Genomic DNA, 24,397 nt, shown 5'->3' with positions numbered 1-24,397 from the left:
AAACAATATTTTATGAGAGACCAGCAGCAAAATTTTTTTAAGAATATTTTCAGGGAATTTCAGTCCTTAGAGAGATTTTTAAGAATATTTTTATGTGTCCATCAGGATCATCAAATGTATGATTATAATATGCTTGAGCAACATCAGGACCACAAAAATTGATTTTTTTGTTATTTAATTGTTGTTATCCACCTAACGTATATAATTTATTTATCCACATAACGTAGATAACTAATATACAAATCTAGGTAATTTATACATAAATTTCCCACAAAAGTGCATAATTTTACCCATAATTTAACCACACAACTTGGATCATTTATACACAAAATGTGGATAATTTATCCCCCAAAACGTGGACGGATAAATTATTTACGAAACGAGGGTAATTTATCCATAATTTATCCTCAATACGTGAATAATTTATCCACAAAGCGCGGGTAGTTACTCTATTATGGAAAACTTTTCCATAATTTACCACGAGACATGGACAATTTATCCATAATCTATCACCGAAACGTGGACAATTTATCCACGAAAACGTGGATATTTTATCCATAATTTATCCTACTAACGTGGATAATTTATCCATAATTTATCTACGAAACCTGGATAATTTATCCACGAAACGGATAATTTATCCACGAAACGTGGATAATTTATCCACCAAACATGGATAATTTATCCATAATTTATCTACGAAACCTGGATAATTTATCCACGAAACGTAGATAATTTATACATAATTTATCCACCAAACATTTATCCACAATGCGTGGATAATTTGTCCATAACTTATCCACAACGAATGGATATTTTATCCATAATTTATCCACAAAACGTGGATAATTTATCCAAAAAAGTGGATAATTTATCCATAATTTATCCAAAAAATGTGGATAATTTATCCATAATTTATCCACTAAGCGGGGATAATTTACTCATAGTTTATATACAAAACGTGAAAATTTATCCACAAAAAGTGAATTATTTATCCCTAATTTATCAACAACACGTGGATAATTCATCCACAAAATTAGGATAATTTATTCCCAAATGCGGATAATATATCCATAATTTACCAGGAAAACGTGGATAATGTATTCATAATTTATCCACAAAACCAGGATAATTTATCCACGAAACGCGGATAACATATCCATGAAATGCGGATAATATATCCATAATTTATCCACAAAAGGTGGATAATTTATCAACAAAGCGCGGATAATTACTCAATTATGGATAATTTATCCATAATTTACTCACGAAACGTGGGTAATTTACCCATAATTTATAAACGAAACGTGGATAATTTATCCATAATTTATCTACGAAACGTGGATGATTTATCCATAATTTAAACACAAAACGTGGATAATTTATCCATAATTTACCCACGAAAAGTGGATAATTTATCCATAATTTAAACAAAAAATGTGGATAACCCGCGAAAAGAAGATAATGTATATTTATAATTTATCCACGAAATGTGGATAATTTATACACGAAACATGGATAATTTATCCATAATTTACTCACGAAACGTGGGTAATTTACCCATAATTTATAAACGAAACGTGGATGATTTATCCATAATTTAAACACAAAACGTGGATAATTTATCCATAATTTACCCACGAAAAGTGGATAATTTATCCATAATTTAAACACAAAACGTGGATAATTTATCCATAATTTACCCACGAAAAGTGGATAATTTATCCATAATTTATCTACGAAACGTGGATGATTTATCCATAATTTAAACACAAAACGTGGATAATTTATCCATAATTTACCCACGAAAAGTGGATAATTTATCCATAATTTAAACAAAAAATGTGGATAATCCGCGAAAAGAAGATAATGTATATTTATAATTTATCCACGAAATGTGGATAATTTATACACGAAACATGGATAATTTATCCATAATTTATCCACGCAACTTGGATAATTTATCCACAAAACGTGGATAATTTATCCACAAAACGTGGCTAATTTATCCACAACACGTGGATAATTTATCCATAACTTATCCACAATGAGTAGATAATTTATCCACAACACGTGGATAATTTATCCATAATTTATCAACAACACGTGGATAATTTATCAATAATTTATCCACAACACGTGGATAATTTATCCATATTTTATCCACAACACGTGGTACCCATAATTTATCCACGAAACGTGGATAATTTATCCATAATTTATCTACGAAACGTGGATGATTTATCCATAATTTATCTACGAAACGTGGATGATTTATCCATAATTTAAACACAAAACGTGGATAATTTATCCACAAAACGTGGATAATTTATCCATAATCTATCCACGCAACTTGGATAATTTATCCACAAAACGTGGATAATTTATCCATAAAACGTGGATAATTTATCCATGAAACGTGGATAATTTATCCATGAAACGTGGATAATTTATCCATGAAACGTGGATAATTTATCCATGAAACGTGGATAATTTATCCATGAAACGTGGATAATTTATCCATGAAACGTGGATAATTTATCCATGAAACGTGGATAATGTGTATTTATAATTTATCCACGAAATGTGGATAATTTATTCATAATTTATCCACGAAACGTGGATAATTTATCCATAATTTATTCACGAAACGTGGATAATTTATCCACGAAACGTCGATAATTTATCCATAATCTATCCAACTTGGATAATTTATCCACAAAACCTGGATAATTTATCCATGAAACGTTGGTGATTTATCCACAAAACGTAAATAATTTATCCAAAATTTATCCACAAAACGTGTATAATTTATCCATATTTTATTCGCGTAACGTGGATAATTTATCCATAATTTATCCATGAAATGTGGATAATTTATATATAATTTATCCATGAAACGTGGATAATGTATTTACGAAACGTGGATAATGTATTTACGAAACGTGGAAAATTTATCCAGCAAACGAGGATAATTTATCCACGAAACGTGGATAATTTATCCATGAAACGTGTATAATTTATCCATGAAACGTGGATAATTTATCCATGAAACGTGGATAATTTATCCATGAAACGTGGATAATGTGTATTTATAATTTATCCACGAAATGTGGATAATTTATTCATAATTTATCCACGAAACGTGGATAATTTATCCATAATTTATCTACGAAACGTGGATGATTTATCCATAATTTAAACACAAAACGTGGATAATTTATCCATAATTTACCCACGAAAAGTGGATAATTTATCCATAATTTAAACAAAAAATGTGGATAATCCGCGAAAAGAAGATAAAAGAATGGATAATTTATACACGAAATGTGGATAATTTATACACGAAACATGGATAATTTATCCATAATTTATCCACGCAACTTGGATAATTTATCCACAAAACGTGGATAATTTATCCACAAAACGTGGCTAATTTATCCACAACACGTGGATAATTTATCCATAACTTATCCACAATGAGTAGATAATTTATCCACAACACGTGGATAATTTATCCATAATTTATCAACAACACGTGGATAATTTATCAATAATTTATCCACAACACGTGGATAATTTATCCATATTTTATCCACAACACGTGGTACCCATAATTTATCCACGAAACGTGGATAATTTATCCATAATTTATCTACGAAACGTGGATGATTTATCCATAATTTAAACACAAAACGTGGATAATTTATCCACAAAACGTGGATAATTTATCCATAATCTATCCACGCAACTTGGATATAATTTATATATAATTTATCCACAAAACGTGGATAATTTATCTATAATTTATCCACAAAACGCGCATAATTTATCCATAATTTATTCACAAAACGTGGATAATTTATCCACAAAACGCGCATAATTTATCCATAATTTATTCACAAAACGTGGATAATTTATCCACAAAACGCGCAGAATTTATCCATAATTTATTCACAAAACGTGGATAATTTATCCACAAAACTTGGATAATTTATCCACAAAACTTGGATAATTTATCCATAACTTATCCACAATGAGTAAATAATTTATCCACAACACGTGGATAATTTACCCATAATTTATCCACAAAAGGTGGATAAGTATCCATAATCTATCCACAAAACGTGGATAATATATCCACAATTTATGCACAAAACTTGGATAATTTATCCACGCAACTTGGATAATTTATCCACAAAACGTGGATAATTTATCCACAAAACGTGGCTAATTTATCCACAACACGTGGATAATTTATCCATAACTTATCCACAATGAGTAAATAATTTATCCACAATGAGTAAATAATTTATCCACAACACGTGGATAATTTATCCATAATTTATCAACAACACGTGGATAATTTATCAATAATTTATCCACAACACGTGGATAATTTATCCATATTTTATCCACAACACGTGGTACCCATAATTTATCCACGAAACGTGGATAATTTATCCATAATTTATCTACGAAACGTGGATGATTTATCCATAATTTAAACACAAAACGTGGATAATTTATCCACAAAACGTGGATAATTTATCCATAATCTATCCACGCAACTTGGATAATTTATCCACAAAACGTGGATAATTTATCCATAATCTATCCACGCAACTTGGATAATTTATCCACAAAACGTGGATAATTTATCCATGAAACGTGGATAATTTATCCATGAAACGTGGATAATTTATCCATGAAACGTGGATAATTTATCCATGAAACGTGGATAATTTATCCATGAAACGTGGATAATTTATCCATGAAACGTGGATAATTTATCCATGAAACGTGGATAATTTATCCAAGAAACGTGGATAATTTATCCATGAAACGTGGATAATTTATCCATGAAACGTGGATAATGTGTATTTATAATTTATCCACGAAATGTGGGTAATTTATTCATAATTTATCCACGAAACGTGGATAATTTATCCATAATTTATTCACGAAACGTGGATAATTTATCCACGAAACGTCGATAATTTATCCATAATCTATCCAACTTGGATAATTTATCCAAAAAACCTGGATAATTTATCCATGAAACGTTGGTGATTTATCCACAAAACGTAAATAATTTATCCAAAATTTATCCACAAAACGTGTATAATTTATCCATATTTTATTCGCGTAACGTGGATAATTTATCCATAATTTATCCATGAAATGTGGATAATTTATATATAATTTATCCATGAAACGTGGATAATGTATTTACGAAACGTGGAAAATTTATCCAGCAAACGAGGATAATTTATCCACGAAACGTGGATAATTTATCTATAATTTATCCACAAAACATGGCTAATTTATCCACAAAACGCGCATAATTTATCCATAATTTATTCACAAAACGTGGATAATTTATCCACAAAACTTGGATAATTTATCCACAAAACTTGGATAATTTATCCACAAAACTTGGATAATTTATCCACAAAACTTGGATAATTGATCCACAAAACGTGGATAATTTACCCATAATTTATCCACAAAAGGTGGATAAGTATCCATAATCTATCCACAAAACGTGGATAATATATCCACAATTTATGCACAAAACTTGGATAATTTATCCACAAAACTTGGATAATTTATCCACTAAACGTAGATAATTTACCCATAATGTATCCACAAAACGTGGATAATATATCCACAATTTATCCACAAAACGTGAATAATAATTTTTTCCACAAAACGTGGAAAGTATCCATAATCTATCCACAAAACGTGGATAATATATCCACAATTTATGCACAAAACTTGGATAATTTATCCACAAAACTTGGATAATTTATCCACTAAACGTAGATAATTTACCCATAATGTATCTACAAAGCGTGGATAATTTATCCATAATTTATCCACAAAACGTGGATAATTTATCCATAATTTATCTACAAAACGTGGATAATTTATCCATAATTTATCTACAAAACGTGGATAATTTATCCATAATTTATCTACAAAACGTGGATAATTTATCCATAATTTATCTACAAAACGTGGATAATTTATCCATAATTTATCTACAAAACATAATTTGTCCATAAAGCGCGTATAATGTATCCAAAAAAACTTGGATACATTATCCACAAAACGTGAATAATTAATTCATAATTAACCACAAAACGTGGATAATTTATCCAGAATTTATCCATATCTTTATCCAGAACTTATCCACAAATTGTGGATAATGTATGCACACATCGTGGATAATTCATTCATAAGTTATCCACAAACGTGGATAAGGATAATTTATCCACTAAAATTTAGATCATTTATCTAAACATTTTGGAGATGTTTATACAAATTTTCCACATTTATAACCACTGATGTCTCAAAGAAATTTCAGAATTGCTACACCATGACTGCGTGTGTTGGTGGTGTCCATTCTGTCTGTTTTTCTGTTTCGTTGCAGTGACACGACTGGTGATTGAAGAAGGAGTTTATTGTTAATAACTGGTCTGGAGATAGCAAGAAGCAGCGCACCATCTCCAAACAATAAACCGGCCAACTCAATCATGTGTGGCTGAATGGCTGGACTCTGCTGATTTTGTAGGTTTTCACAATTGTTGTTGTCGGTGTTGTTGTAATGCAAGAAAAATAAAACTGCTGATACGAAAAAAGGAAAAATAGTAGCAAAAAATTGTTTAGCACCAATACTAAAACAGCAAACGGCTGAAGCAGCAAAACTTGAGCTGAGCTGCTGCTGGAGCTTCTGCTGCTATACATTGAAAACCTTTAAAAAACACATGCGAAAGATGTTTTTACAAAAACAACAAAACCTTGTCAAGAAGTTGTCTACAAAAAGGCAATAACATTTTAACCAAAACACAATAACATGAAAATGTCGTCGCCAACAACAACAACATCATTGACTCATTATTCTACACCACACCGTGGAAGACGGACAGACCGACACAGGCATTTGAAAACAGGCTGGAAAAATACAAACAAAACACACACACATACACACCAATACACAAATTGTCAACATAAAACCTGAATACGAAACGCGTTTCGCATATAAGACCGGTTTTGAAATACAATACCCAATAAACGCGCCACATATATTAACTTGGCCAAAACGAAAAAAATTCACAATAGACAGACGGAAACTATTGTTGTTGTTGTTAATTTGGCCAAGTTGTTTTTGTGGAGAATTTTGTGTGTATTGGTGGCTTAAGAAAAATAAATTTAATATGTAAGCCGCAAAATATAGAAGAAGAAAAAAACAAATTAATTTCAAAACAACAAAAGACAGGCAGACAGATATTAAATAGAATATTTCCTGTTTTTGGTTGATGTCTTTTTTCTGTGGGTTTTCTTACAACATTTTTATTGTGGACTTTGTAATGTTGATAGATTTTTATTTTTACCATAAGAAATAAAACATTCTTCATATAGAAAACCTATTAATTTTCATTAGTAAAACATCAATGAGAAGTCAATATTTGTGGTTAATTAAAAAATATGGAAATTAACAAATTTTTCTTATGGACTCAAAATTAATTGTTTTCCATAAACCGTTTTTGGTAAGGAACCAAAGAAACCATTGAATTCTAGAATAAAATTAGTCACAAATTTTAAATTTTTTTGTAGAACGTTGTTTTTTAATTCCAGCTATAAGAGATTAGATTTTATGCCATTGATTAGCAACGAATTAGGCAAATTAATTGAAATTTATTTGGTTTTAGATTTTATTGAACGCCTAACTAACTAGGTGAGATAGCTAAGGGGCATTGTTGTTTTGGGTTACATTGATAGCCAACAATCCGCTATCTACTCTGAAAAGTAGACAAAGTTGTAGCATAAGATAGTAAAGACTCCACACCTCCAGATTTTCAACATTTTTGGCACATTTAGAATCCACACTTTCTCCATTTGTCCATGTTTATTTCAAATAATGACTTCACACCTGTATTTACGTCACAATACATTTTCCATCTAATCAAGCCGTCTAACCAAACCACCCACATTTTAGCGCCCCAAAACCTGCCTATAATATTTGTTTTATATCATTTCACACATCATATCACGAAATGTTTTGCAATTAATCGAAAAATCAGTAGAAGAAGAAGAAACAGAAAAAAACAACAAAACGAGCTAATAAAATTTATTACAGATTATCTCACGTTATCGGTGGTGGCATGCCTCAATTTTCTAACACAAACTTCACCTAATTCTGCAAAAAATGACTGGTATCATAAAAACAACTGATAATTTTTTTTAGGTTTTTATAAATGCGCAGATACCATTTTTTGCAGGCCATGTTATCTTATCGCCTTCATTGGTCTGGGCTTCACTGTTAGAAGGTACCTTATCATGACAGATTTCTTAGATTGCGATGGCGGTACTTAACCAAAACATTTTGCGTATTCCATGCTGCTGGTTTGTTGCTATTTTCTGCTGGTTACAAAAATAAAATAACTAGAATTAAGATAGCGTCGAATAAAATAGGGAACCTCACTAAAGTTTAAAATAACGGATATGAAATATTTATACAGTTAGTCAACTTAATTATTGCAAAACCAAAATTATTACAAAATTTTAAATAAAACATCATTTTATTGGTATAAATAAAAATCATTACTAATATTTTTGTTAACAATACAATTCTTACACATGTATATTAATATAATAAAATGAAAAGTAGATAAATTTCGCTAAACATTTTCTTAAAATGAACAAAAAATAGTACAACTCATTATTTGCACTGTCAACTAAAGAATTGCAAAATTCACAACTTTTCAGTCTTTCACGGAATTTTTCGAAAAGTTGGTTCTAATATTTCGTATGCCCGCATTTGGCATCAAAAACAGCTTGTAAACGTTTCTGAATTTAATAAATAAGTTTCGGAATGTCATATTCCAATGGTATTTTTTAGCCATTCTTCTTTATTGCATTTTATTTAGTCCCCCAGGTTAGTAGGCCACCTATTTCCGACTTTTTCCTTCAGGTGTACCTATGAATTTTCGATGGGGTTAATATCTAGACACTGGAACGGGATGTAAATGACTTTGGAACCGTTGTATAACAACCAAGTCCTACATAAATTAGATTTATGCTTAGGGTCGTTGTCTTGGTAGTACTTATATTGCAATTTGTTTGAATTTTCAGGGCCAATTGGCCCAAGTTTCTTGACGCTTTTGGCTAAATCTTGTCTTAAAACATCTAAATAAACCTACTATGTCATTGTTTCTTCCAAAATCAGGATTTTACCAACGTCACTGTTTGGTATACAACCCCATACCATAACACTATGCAACACTGAAAATGCAAACAACTTTTGGTATGCATTTTTTTGAAAGTAAATATATAGACTACAAAAACCCTAGTAGGGTTTTGTCCTGTCAGATCCAGTCCCCAGGATTTTATTGCACATTAATTCATTTTGCAATTATTTAGTTGACACCACAAAAACCAGGTACGTATCGTTTTCGCCCGTTGTTTTTGTTATTTCCAACCGATTTCTGGATTTATTGGCTTGATGTCATTAACAGGTAAATCAACCGATATTTACAAAAAGCCCAACATTATTGAAAGAATTTCTTGTAGTTATTCCTAATTAAATATCTAAAATTTTAAAAATTCATCGTTTGCAATAATATAGTTGACTAACTGTATATCAATTGCGGATAAATTGTCCATGTTTTGTAGATAAATTATCCACGTTTTTAGGATAAATTATCCGCATTTTGTGGATAAGTTATAGATAGATTATTCCAGCTTGGTATAAATTACCCACGCTTTGAGAATAAATTATGCAAGTTTTGCGGATAAATTATCCACGTGTTGTGGATAAATTATCCACGTGTTGTGGATAAATTATCCAAGTGTTGTGGATAAATTGTCCACGTGTTGAGGATAAATTGTCCACGTGTTGAGGATAAATTATCCACGCTTTGCGGATAAATTATGGATAAATTATCCACGCTTTGCGGATAAATTATGGATAATTTATCCACGCTTTGCGGATAAATTATGGATAAATTATCCACGCTTTGCGGATAAATTATGGATAAATTATCCACGCTTTGCCGATAAATTATGGATAAATTATCCACGCTTTGCGGATAAATTATCCACGCTTTGTGGATAAATTATGGATAAATTATCAACGCTTTGCGGATAAATTATCCACGCTTTGTGGATAAATTATGGATAAATTATCTACGTGTTGTGGTTAAATTATGGATAAATTATCTACGTGTTGTGGTTAAATTATGGATAAACTATCTACGCTTTGTGGATAAATTATCCGCGCTTTGTGGATAAATTATGGATAAATTATCCACGCTTTGTGGATAAATTATGGATAAATTATCCACGCTTTGTGGATAAATTATGGATAAATTATCCACGCTTTGTGGATAAATTATGGATAAATTATCCATTGTGGATAAATTATGGATAAATTATCCACGCATTGTGGATAAATTATCCACGCTTTGTGGATAAATTATGGATAAATTATCCATTGTGGATAAATTATGGATAAATTATCCACGCATTGTGGATAAATTATCCACGCTTTGTGGATAAATTATGGATAAATTATCCATTGTGGATAAATTATGGATAAATTATCCACGCTTTGTGGATAAATTATCGATAAATTATCCATTGTGGATAAATTATAGATAAATTATAATTATAAATAAATTATCCACGCTTTGTGGATAAATTATGGATAAATTATCCACGCTTTGTGGATAAATTATCTACGCTTTGTAGATAAATTATGGATAAATTATCCACGCTTTGTAGATAAATTATGGATAAATTATCCACGCTTTGTGGATAAATTATCCGCGCTTTGTGGATAAATTATGGATAAATTATCCACGCTTTGTGGATAAATTACGGATAAATTATCCACGCTTTGTGGATAAATTATGGATATATTATCCACGCTTTGTGGATAATTTATGGATAAATTATGCACGCTTTGGGGATAACTTATGGATAAATTATCCACGCTTTGTGGATAAATTATGGATAAATTATCCAAGCTTTGTGGATAAATTATGGATAAATTATGCACGCTTTGTGGATAAATTATACACGCTGTGTGGATAAATTATGGATAAATTATACACACTTTGTGAATAAATTGTGGATAAATTATCCACGCTTTGTGGATAAATTATGGATAAATTATCCACGCTTTGTGGATAAATTATGGATAAATTATGGATAAATTATCCACGCTTTGTGGATAAATTATGGATAAATTATCCACGCTTTGTGGATAAATTATGGATAAATTATCCACGCTTTGTGGATAAATTATGGATAAATTATCCACGCTTTGTGGATAAATTATGGATAAATTATCCACGCTTTGTGGATAAATTATTGATAAATTATCCACGCTTTGTGGATAAACTCTAGATAAATTATATACGCATTGTGGATAAACTATGGATAAATTATCCACGCATTGTGGATAAATTATGGATAAACTATCCATGATTTGTGGATAAATTATGGATAAACTATCCATGATTTGTGGATAAATTATGGATAAACTATCCATGATTTGTGGATAAATTATCCACGCTTTGTGGATAAACTATGGATAAATTATCCACGCTTTGTGGATAAACTATGGATAAATTATCCATGCTTTGTGGATAAATTATGGATAAGTTATCCACGCTTTGTGGATAAATTATCCACGCATTGTGGATAAATTATCCACGCTTTGTGGATAAATTACGGACAAACTATACACACTTTGTGGATAAATTATCCGCGATTTGTGGATAAATTATCCACGCTTTGTGGATAAACTATCCGCGCTTTGTGGATAAATTATCCAAGCTTTGTGGATAAATTATCCGCGCTTTGTGGATAAGTTATGGATAAACTATATTCGCTTGGCAGATAAATTATGGATTAATTATCCGCGCTTTGTTGATAAATTATGGATAAACTATCCACGCTTTGCGGATAAATTATGTATAAATTATCCACACATTGTGGATAAATTATCCACACATTGTGGATAACTTATCCACGAATTGTGGATAAATTATCCACGCATTGTGGATAAATTATCCACGCATTGTGGATAAATTATCCACGCATTGTGGATATATTATGGATAAATTATTCACTCATTGTGGATAAGTTATGGATAAATTATCGATGCATTATTTATACGCTTTGTGTATAAATTAAGTTTTTTGGATAAATTATCCTTGTTGTATAGATAAACTATCCACGTTTCGTGGATAAAATATCCAAGATTTGTGGTTTGTGATCTCAAAACAACTCCACGTGTTACTATCTAATCCATTTAAAATTAATTTCAATTTAGATGAAATTTTATTTGCCATAACCTTTGAAATTTTGGAAATTTACTATGGAACTATTCCATAGATTATCTATCAATTAACACTTTTATGATTCATTACGCTCTAATTTAGCTTATCATCAAATGAAGCTATAAAAAAGTGTTCCATGCGTAATAGAGGTGGTTTATTTCTTTTATTATTCAGAGGTTAATCTGCTAACTATAAAAATGCGTTGCTTAGAAATTATTTTTTTTTTCCTTAGATGATGTCAAATCACGTTTTTCGTGTTTTTCTTCTTTTTCTTCTGTTTAATGCAAGATAAAGAAACCAAAATTTGTAGGCGGTTGGTAACAAACATTTACACATTTCAAACCCTAATCACATGTATGTACGTGTGTGTAGGTGTATTTTATTTTATAATTATTATCGGTATTTTGTTAACAAACAAACGCACATTTTATTCACATGATGTTAATTTGTCATACACAAAATATTGTTTGTTTTTATTTTTTTTTTAACAATTTTCTTCGGAAGAGATAAGATTACAGTTTTTGTTTGTTTTTTAGAGATTTTGAAAGATTTCCCTCAACATAATTGTGGTGAAATAATGGAAATATACTGGTCTATGGCTTTAAAGGTATAAATATCTTTGTACCATGTTATGGACTGTAAGTGTGGTGTCCTACAGTGTTTGAAAAGCTTTTCGGACACGGTGATAACAATTATGATCTTTTTTTATCATTTTTATATTATTAATCATTTTTATATTTTAATTAATTTTTCCAAATATAAAATTACCAATGACAATATTTTTTAATAGTTGTCAGACAATAAAAAAATAATTAAGTCATAGATAATGTTAATTGGTGGCACAAAACGTGTCCATGATTAGTCAGTGAGCCATAATAACAGGTCTAGATTTGAATAATTAAAAGCGTGGTCACAAAAAGAAAAAAAATAAGACAAAAGACCAGAAAACCAGAAAGAATCGGTGGTGACTATCACGCATATTATTTAAACGGACTTTTGGCAAAGTGTTGTCAACACTAACCAAACTTCAAGAACAACCGCCAACTACCACTACAGCTGTAGTTAAGCAAAAAAAATCTCCAACACATCAAAAAAATAAGTAACTTGAACAGCTCCCACCATCACTGGCTAGCTGGCTGGGAGACAAAAACTCAGAAAAATGAAGTACCTGTTGTTTTTCGAAACATATATTGTATATATGGAACCGCTTTTTATATTTATATCTACATACATACATCTGTACATGCGACAGTATATAATACACCTACAATGACATTTTGTCGTCTATGTATTTTTGCCATGGTTTATTGTTGTTTATCATTGTTATCGTTTTTTGACTAAAAAAAGTGTTTTGTGTTTTTTTTTTGTTTCCTCCTCTACAAGAAACTAAACCAGTTGTCTTTCTTCACATTTAAATACTAAAAGAAAAAAAAAGGCAGCGGCAACGAAGTAAATATTTATGTATATATGTATGTCCATATGTATGTGAATAAATATAAACTAAAACTCGTGTAAAGAGATGTTTAAGCTGCGCGTGTATATTTTTTTTTATTCCAGACACACAATAAGGCTTTTGTATCCATAGTTTGTGGGATCTTCTTTATAATTTTCTTCATTAAATTTTTGAAAATATGGAAAGGACGAGGATTTGAGAGAGAAAATTTCATACAGGGCCACTTCTCAAAGCGGCTTAAAATTTTAACCAAAGCTGAGCCTTGTTATCCTCTCACAACGATATATAGTTTTCTTGGCGGCAAGTTTCACCCTTGCATTGTTTAGGGACCCCCTTGGATCGATTTAAAGGTAGTCGCGGTTATCCAACTATATAATGTTTTTTGAAGGGAAAGTACTTCCAGAGAAATGGCTTTTGGGGGAACACCTCGTATCACTTTCAATAATTTGTAATAATAATTTCTTCGACAAACTTCGGTAAGGGATTTGACTCTTTCTCCTATAAATAAGAGCAAAGAACGGAGATGCGCATGAATAATGGATAAATTACACACTTTTAGCGGATATATTATAGAAAAATTATAAACATTTTGTAAATGCATTTGTACGTGTTGTGGATAAATTTCCACGATGTGTGGTTTTAGGTTTGTCGTATAAATTATATAATTTTTTCGGAGAAATGAAATAAATTATACACCTTTTTGTGAACAGATCATCAACGTATTGTGTATAAATTATCTTATTGTTCATCTTATGTTTTGCGGTTGTGGAGAAACGGTGCGAAATGTATAAAAATTGCGGAATTGTTGCATATATTTTGAAATTTGAGGCAATAAATGCAGTTTTTCGAGTTCATTATTTCTCCAAATATTTTATTATTGTCCTTATCTACAAATTTGCTTGAGAGGTCAGAAGAAGATTCGCATTGGTTTCAGAGATATAGCGCAGAATTTCTTTAAAAACTCAATATTTAACCATGTTTAGATGGGGCCATAAAATCCGAGCTGGACCTCGCACAACAAACACCAACTAAGGTTTATTGTCGTTTGGGTCTGTACTTTCAAAAATTCATCAGTTCGAATTGTTTGCACAAGATCACATTAAAAATGTTGCACAGTGCTATCCACGCACTGTGGATAAACTATCCACGTTTTGTGGATAAAATATCGCCGATTTGTGTACAATCTATCCAAGAACTGTGGATAAAATAACCACAAACTTTGTATAAAATATCCATAAACTGTGGATACATTATCAGAACTGTGGATAAATTATCCGCGCAGTGCGGATAAACTATCCAAAACCTGTGGATAAACTATCCACAAGCCGTGGATAAACTATCCACAAACTGTGGATTAATTATCCACAAACTGTTGATAAACTATCTACAAACTGTGGATAAACTATCCACGTTTTGTGGATAAACTATCCACAAACTGTGGATAAACTATCCACGAACGGTGGATAAACTATCCACGATCTGTGGATAAACTATCCACGATCTGTGGATAAACTATCCACAAGCTGTGTAAAGACTATCCACGAACTGTGGATAAACTATCTACGAGTTGTGGATAAACTACCCACAAACTGTGGTTAGACTATCTACGACTATCTACAAATTGTGGATAGACTATCCACAAGCTGTGGATAAACTATCCACGAACTGTGGATAAACTATCCACAAACTGTGGATAAACTATCCACGAACTGTTGATAAACTATCCACGAACTGTGGATAGACTTTCCCACAACTACACAAACTGTGGATAAACTATCCACAAGCTGTGGATAAACTATCCACGTTTTGTGGATAAACTATCCACTAACTGTGGATAAACTATCCACGAACTGTGGATTAATTATCCAAGAACTGTGGATAAACTATCCACACACTGTGGATAAACTATCCACACACTGTGGATAAACTATCCACGATCTGTGGATAAACTATCCACGAACTGTGGATAAACTATCCACGATCTGTGGATAAACTATCCACGATCTGTGGATAAACTATCCACAAACTGTGGATAAACTATCCACAAATTGTGGATAAACTATCCACAAACTGTGGATAAACTATCCACGAACTGCTGATAAACTATCCACGAACTGTGGATAAAATATCCACGAACTGTGGATAAACTATCCACGAACTGTAGATAAACTATCCACGAACCATGGATAAACTATCCACAAGCTGTGGATAAACTATCCACGAACTGTGGATTAATTATCCAAGAACTGTGGATTAATTATCCAAGAACTGTGGATAAACAATCCACAAACTGTGGATAAGCTACCCACGAACTGTTGATAAACTATCCACGACCTGTGGATAAACTATCCACGAAGTGTGGATAAACTATCCACGAACTGTGGATAAACTATCCACGAACTGTTGATAAACTATCCACAAACTGTGGATAAACTATCCACAAAATGTGGATAAACTATCCAAAAACTGTGGATAAACTATCCACGAACCGTGGATAAACTATCTACGAACTGTTGATAAACTATCCACAAGCTGTGTAAAGACTATCCACGAACTGTGGATAAACTATCTACGAGTTGTGGATAAACTATCCAGAAACTGTGGTTAGACTATCTACGAGCTGTGCACATACTATTTGTGCATTGTCTGATCTTAAATTATCCACAAGCTGCGGATAAACGGATAAACGATCCACGAACTCCGGATAAACTATTCACAAGCTGTGAAAAGACTATACACGAACTCTGGATAAACTATCCACAAACTGCGGATAAACTATTCATGAACTGTGGATTAATTATCCAGGACCTGTGGATAAATTATCCACAAACTGTGGATAAGTTATCCACAAACTGTGGATAAATTATCTACGAACTGTGGATTAATTAAAATTATCCGAGGAGGATAAACTATCCACGAACTCTGGATAAACTATCCACAAACTATGCGTAAAGTATCCACAAGCTGTGGAAAGACTATCCACGAACTCAGGATAAACTATCGACGTTTTGTGGATAAACTATCCACGAACTGTGGGTAAATTATCCTCAAACTGTGGACAAGTTATCCACAAACTGTGGATAAATTATCTACGAACTGTGGATTAATTATCCAAGAACTGTGGATAAACTATTCACAAGCTGTGGATAAACTATCCACGAACTATGGATTAATAATCCACGAACTGTTGTTAAACTATCCACAAACTGCGGATAAACTATCCAAAAACTGTGGATTAGTTATCCAAGAACTGTGGATAAACTATCCAGAAACTGCCTATAAACTATCCACGAACTGCAGATTAATTATCCACGAACTGAGGAATAATTATCAACGAACTGTTGATAAACTATCCACAAACTGTGGATAATCTATCCACGACTGTGGATTAATTATCCACGAACTTTTGATAAACTATCCACGAACTTTTGATAAACTATCCACGAACTGCGGACAAACTATCCACGAACTGTGGATAAACTATCCCCGAACTGTGGATAAACTATCCACGAACAGTAGATAAACTATCCACGAACTGTGGATAGACTATCCACAAACTGTGGATAAACTATCCACGAACTGTGGATAAACTATCTACGAACTGTTGATAAACTATCCACCAACTGTGGATAAACTATCCGCGAGCTGTGGATAGACTTTCCCACAACTGTGGATAAACTATCCACAAGCTGTGGATAAACTATCCACGTTTAGTGGATAAACTATCCACGTTTTGTGGATAAACTATCCACGTTTTGTGGATAAACTATCCACGAACTGTTGATAAACTATCCACAAACTGTTGATAAACTATCCACGAACAGTGGATAAACTATCCACGAACTGTGGATAAACTATCCACGAGCTGTGGATAAACTATCCACGAACTGTGGATAAACTATCCACGAACTGTGGATAAAATATTCACCAGCTGTGGATAAACTATCCCAGAACTAGTGGATAAACTATCCACGAACTGTGGATAAAATATTCACCAGCTGTGGATAAACTATCCCAGAACTAGTGGATAAACTCTCCAAAAACTGTGGATAAACTATCCACGACCTGTGGATAAACTATCTACTAACTATGGATAAACTATCCACGAACTGTGGATAAACTATCGACGAACTGAGGATAAAGTATCCACAAACTGTGGATAAACTATCCACGAATTGTTGATTAACTATCCAGGAACTGTTGATAAACTATCCACGAACTGTGGATAAACTATCCACAAACTGTGAAAAAACTATCCACGAACTGTGGATAAACTATCCACGAACTGTGGATAAACTATCCACAAGCTGTGGATAAACTATCCACGAATTGTGGATAAACTATCCACAAACTGTGAAAAAACTATAAACGAATTGTTGATAAACTATCCACGAACTGTGGAGAAACTATCCACGAACTGTGAATAAACTATCCACGAACTGTGGATAAACTATCCACGAACTGTGGATAAAATATCCACAAATTGTGGATATAATATCCACAAACTGTGGATAAACTATCCACGAATTGTTGATTAACTATCCACCAACTGTGGATAAACTATCCACGAAGTGTTGATAAACTATCCACGAACTGTGGATAAACTATCCACGAACTGTGGATAAACTATCCATAAACTGTGGATAAACTATCCACGAACAGTTGATAAATTATCCACGAACTGTGGATAAACTATCCACGAACTGTGGATAAACTATCCACAAATTGTGGATAAACTATCCACGAACTATGGATAAACTATCCACGAACTGTGGATAAACTATCCATAAGCTGCGGATAAACTATCCACGAACTGTGGATAAACTATCCACGAACTGTGGATAAACTATCCACGAACTGTGGATAAAATATCCACAAATTGTGGATATAATATCCACAAACTGTGGATAAACTATCCACGAATTGTTGATTAACTATCCACCAACTGTGGATAAACTATCCACCAACTGTGGATAAACTATCCACGAAGTGTTGATAAACTATCCACCAACTGTGGATAAACTATCCACGAAGTGTTGATAAACTATCCACGAACTGTGGATAAACTATCCACGAACTGTGGATAAACTATCCACGAACTGTGGATAAAATATCCACAAATTGTGGATAAAATATCCACAAATTGTGGATATAATATCCACAAACTGTGGATAAACTATCCACGAATTGTTGACTAACTATCCACCAACTGTGGATAAACTATCCACGAAGTGTTGATAAACTATCCACGAACTGTGGCTAAACTATCCACAAGCTGTGTATAAACTCTCCACGAACTGTGGATAAACTATCCACAAACTGTGAAAAAACTATCCACGAACTGTGGATAAACTATCCACGAACTGTGGATAAACTATCCACATACTGTGGATAAACTATCCACGAACTGTTGATAAACTATCCACGAACTGTTGATAAACTATCCACGAACTGTGGAGAAACTATCCACGAACTGGTGATAAACTATCCACGAACTGTTGATAAACTATCCACGAACTGTGGAGAAACTATCCACGAACTGTAGATAAACTATCCACGAACTGTGGATAAACTATCCACGAACTGTGGATAAAATATCCACAAATTGTGGATATAATATCCACAAACTGTGGATAAACTATCCACGAATTGTTGATTAACTATCCACCAACTGTGGATAAACTATCCACGAAGTGTTGATAAACTATCCACGAACTGTGGATAAACTATCCACGAACTGTGGATAAACTATCCATAAGCTGCGGATAAAATATCCACGAAGTGTTGATAAACTATCCACGAACTGTGGATAAACTATCCACGAACTGTGGATAAACTATCCATAAGCTGCGGATAAAATATCCACGAAGTGTTGATAAACTATCCACGAACTCTTGATAAACTATCCACGAACTGTGGAGAAACTATCCACGAACTGTGGATAAACTATCCACGAACTGTGGATAAACTATCCACGAACTGTGGATAAAATATCCACAAATTGTGGATATAATATCCACAAACTGTGGATAAACTATCCACGAATTGTTGATTAACTATCCACCAACTGTGGATAAACTATCCACGAACCGTGGATAAACTGTCCACGGATTCATAAATGCTAAAATATTAAACAATCGGAAATCAGGTCTAAAACAGCATTTAAGAGTCTGTTGATTCAGTTCTCAGTTCACAGAATAAACGAAGAATTAGTTTCAACACTATAACTCTTACCGAAAATTTGAGTCCTCAGTGAGAATCATTATTTCTTTCCTCTTTATAACAATACAAACGATTTAATTGTGTCATATCTATGCACTGTGTACTTGGTCAAAACGTGGGGCCCGTTGAATCGATAATATCTCAATTACTGCAGTTGTCTTTTTTATTAATTCTTATAGCAAAAAAAGTAAAAATAATCATAGTGCAAGCTAGACAAACACCTGTGCCTTTATTTATTTTGTTTAGAGTTTTTTCTCCAAATTTATTTTTTTGAATGACATCATGTTTACGAAAGTGAACAACAACACGTGAGAAGTGATTTCAACTATCGTGAATTATGAATTAATGACAAAAAACTACAACGGCTATATGTGAAAGGGTATGTGTATGAATGTGACCGGGTGGTGGTGAGTAAGACATTAAATTAACAACTTCATTGTAGTTTTTTTTTTTTAAACAAATGTACAAAAATTAATTCTATTGTTTTTTATCAATTGTTAAAAAACAACAAATAATTAAGAGTAATTAATAAAATTGATAGATGATAAAAGTTAATTTACAATATTGTAGTAATTTTGAATGAGAAAGAAAAATATGGTTTCTAATTAAGAAGGGGTTACATATTTTTCGCCTTCGAAGTTGTCTTAGTAGTTTTTGAAAAAAAAAACTAAAACAAAGTTCTAATATTTCTTCCAAACTGAGATCAAGTTGGAAGATCGAAGCCATATCGTAAACTTCTTGGGGTATCTTCGCCACATGACTTAAACAATTTCGCCTAAATGGAGTTTAAGGGGTGTTCGGGGAGTTCTTTTCAAATTTTAAAAAAATTGGCCTTTGTAGTCCTGATTACAAACATACTAATTTTTAAGACAATGCCACGAAATCTGTAATATTCCCTATCACCAACTAAAATGTCTTCTGAGTACAATATCATGCGAATTACAAATCCAATTACTTCGAGTACATCCCGCCAAAAATTCAAAAATTTTCGGCTTAGTTTAAAGGCTTTCTGAGGATTGCTTTGGTCCTATTTACAACGATATATTTTTTTCGTGGTCATGTCCATGATTCCTGACAGAATGGCCCGAAAGCTACATAAAAGCTCACGCTGACCAACTAAAATAACTGGTGGACACGATAACTATCGAAAAACAGTGACTGACATTGGTCCAGCCAAGAAAAAACTTCTCAGGCAGTCACTGATATCAAAAATAAAATAATTATCGCTTGAATGGCGTCATCGGAGTACCATTTATCGCAGCTGAAGAGGGTTGCCTCGACCGAACACAATAATTTTGGGTCAACAACATGGTTTGATTTATAGGGCAGCGTTTGATCTATACCGTGCAAACCATATGCCCAGCATACAGTACCGGCTCGCACAACACCCTGCACTTTGTCAAATACCCTGTCAAACCTACTTAACTAACTCCAGACGATTTGTATTTGCAACCCCAGGAAGACGCCAGATTAAACAGAAACGAAGACATAGCTATAGCAATCCACCCCTATTCACTTATTTAAGTCTCTCTTCATGAACTACCTGAGAGAGAGAGACTCCTTAAGGCTAGTCTATAGAGACTCCCTAACGCTCGTCTATAGAGACTCCCTAACGCTCGTCTATAGAGACTCCCTAACGTTCGTCTATAGAGACTCCCTAACGCTCGTCTATAGAGACTCCCTAACGCTCATCTACTGAGACTCCCTAACACTCGTCTATAGAGACTCCCTAACTCTCGTCCATAGAGACTCCCTAACGCTCGTCTATAGAGACTCCCTAACGCTCGTCTATAGAGACTCCCTAATGCTCGTCTATAGAGACTCCCTAACGCTCGTCTATAGAGACTCCCTAACGCTTGTCTATAGAGACTCCCTAACGCTCGTCTATAGAGACTCCCTAACGCTCGTCTATAGAGACTCCCTAACGCTCGTCTATAGAGACTCCCTAACGCTCGTCTATAGAGACTCCCTAACGCTCGTCTATAGAGACTGCCTAACGATCGTCTATAAAGACTCCCTAACGCTCGTCTATAGAGACTCCCTAACGCTCGTCTATAGAGACTCCCTAACGCTCGTCTATAGAGACTCCCTAACGCACGTCTATAGAGACTCCTTAACGCTCGTCTATAGAGACTCCCTAACGCACGTCTATAGAGACTCCTTAACGCTCGTCTATAGAGACTCCCTAACGCTCGTCTATAGAGACTTTCTAATGCTCGTCTGTAGAGACTCCCTAACGCTCGTCTATAGAGACTCCCTAACGCTTGTCTAGAGAGACTCACTAACGCTCGTCTATAGAGACTCCCTAACGCTCGTCTATAGAGACTCCCTAACGCTCGTCTATAGAGACTCCCTAACGCTCGTCTATAGAGACTCCCTAACGCACGTCTATAGAGACTCCTTAACGCTCGTCTATAGAGACTCCCTAACGCACGTCTATAGAGACTCCTTAACGCTCGTCTATAGAGACTCCCTAACGCTCGTCTATAGAGACTTTCTAATGCTCGTCTGTAGAGACTCCCTAACGCTCGTCTATAGAGACTCCCTAACGCACGTCTATAGAGACTTTCTAATGCTCGTCTGTAGAGACTCCCTAACGCTCGTCTATAGAGACTCCCTAACGCTCGTCTATAGAGACTCCCTAACGCTCGTCTATAGAGACTCCCTAACGCTCGTCTATAGAGACTCCCTAACGCTCGTCTATAGAGACTCCCTAACGCTCGTCTATAGAGACTCCCTAACGCTCGTCTATAGAGACTCCCTAACGCTCGTCTATAGAGACTCCCTAACGCTCGTCTATAGAGACTCCCTAACGCACGTCTATAGAGACTCCTTAACGCTCGTCTATAGAGACTCCCTAACGCTCGTCTATAGAGACTTTCTAATGCTCGTCTGTAGAGACTCCCTAAGCCATTGCCTAATGCTCTTGTAATTTCCTACCCTTACTCTTCGTCCACTTTGTTAACTAAAGAATAAAATTTGATAAAATGAACAAAGAATAACATTTTCCTAGAAATGTATTTTTTACGTGTTGAATGCAATACCGCCGCCACCACCCCTGCTAGTCAGCCACAAAAGGACGCATCATATTTGAAGTAGAATATTATTCATACATTGGAGGTCTAATATTCATAATAATTATTTTTATTTGTATCTTTTGTTGTAAATATGCTTGGCAAGAAAGCAAGACAGCAAATTGTAAAAGAATACGGCGTCATATTTATTTTTGGTTATTTTACAAAAAAAAAATGTTAGAACAGATTTTTGAAATTGAAATGTTTGCAAAATATAAATGTCAAAAATTGTGTGTGATGTAATACGGGCGGGATGTTGCAATAATTTCTATGTGAAATAAAAATACTCTTGCTTCAGAATTAGTTTATTAAATAATCAATTTTTGTTAAAAAGATGCCAATTCTTCTGTCTCAAATTTCCTATTATTACAGCCAACGGAAATATGCGTTGCAAAATGGCATCGACTTTTTGGACCATTTCTTTTCGGGGTTGATATTAATGAAAATTAATGTTTTCGAATAAAATCCTGGAATATGTGAAGCCAGAAATTCCAGAAATACAACCAACCGTTATACAAGGACGTTTTGCTATTGATTGAACAGCTCTTCAGACATATTATAATACATACATATGTCTGAAGAGGGCATAATATGTAGTACTTCTTGACATTAAAATAAAAGATCCAGGATAAAATCGAGACAGCAATTTTTCACAAACATTTGCGCCTGCAATGCATTGATGTAGTAAAAGGGAAATTATTTTGTATGTTTTATTTTTCAATCACTAATTTAGATCTTTAGAATAAGTCAAATTCATGTTTCATAATCACATTTTAAATTATTCCCATTTCTATATACAATGTTATATTTACCCATTATTCATGAAATTGTTTATTAAGCCGTAGGGTCTTGTTTTGCTTATTACCTGCAAATAAAGGAGAAAAAAATAAATTTAATTAGTATCTTCAGAATTGGAATTAGTAAATTTCTGTTAGTTACAAATTGTCTGTCTTCGTTCTTGCGGATTGCTTTTGTTACCCAATAAAAAATATACCTTATAAATATAAAGAATTTGAAATAAGTAACGTATAATTTATTTTTGATTTACAAAAATCATACGCCACACCTTACTTTTATATTAATAAAACTTATACGACAGTCTGTCCATTCATTTTTTTGATTGCCGTTTAAGAAAAAAAAAAACAAACAATAGAAGTACGAAGGGCGTTATACCCTCCCCCACGAGTTGTATTGAAGTAAAATAGAACAAATAGTTTTTTTTCTTTTATGAAGAAGACTAAATACCAAATTTCAGCAAGTTCGATAAAACAGTGTGGCTAACCTTCAAAATA

The 24,397-nt window shown here is 33.2% G+C and overlaps 1 protein-coding gene across 5 annotated transcripts in view; it reads right to left on the bottom strand.

Moving 5' to 3' along the window:
* The window catches only part of spen (spen family transcriptional repressor split ends), a 344,925-nt gene that overhangs the window by 188,266 nt on the left and 132,262 nt on the right, over positions 1-24,397 (bottom strand). Inside the window, exon 4 of one of the 5 annotated variants that reach the window (XM_073970444.1) lies at positions 23,918-23,970. The exons of the other annotated variants lie outside the window; for them this stretch is intronic. The gene's annotated coding sequence lies outside the window, so the exon portion shown is untranslated. The remainder of the gene's footprint in view (positions 1-23,917; positions 23,971-24,397) is intronic. 5 annotated transcript variants of the gene reach the window in all.

This window comes from Musca autumnalis, unplaced genomic scaffold (genome assembly GCF_047663935.1).
Source record: "Musca autumnalis isolate F117 unplaced genomic scaffold, ASM4766393v1 scaffold_2, whole genome shotgun sequence".
Taxonomy (NCBI): Eukaryota; Metazoa; Arthropoda; class Insecta; order Diptera; family Muscidae; genus Musca; species Musca autumnalis.
This window is presented reverse-complemented; position numbering and strand designations above follow the sequence as displayed.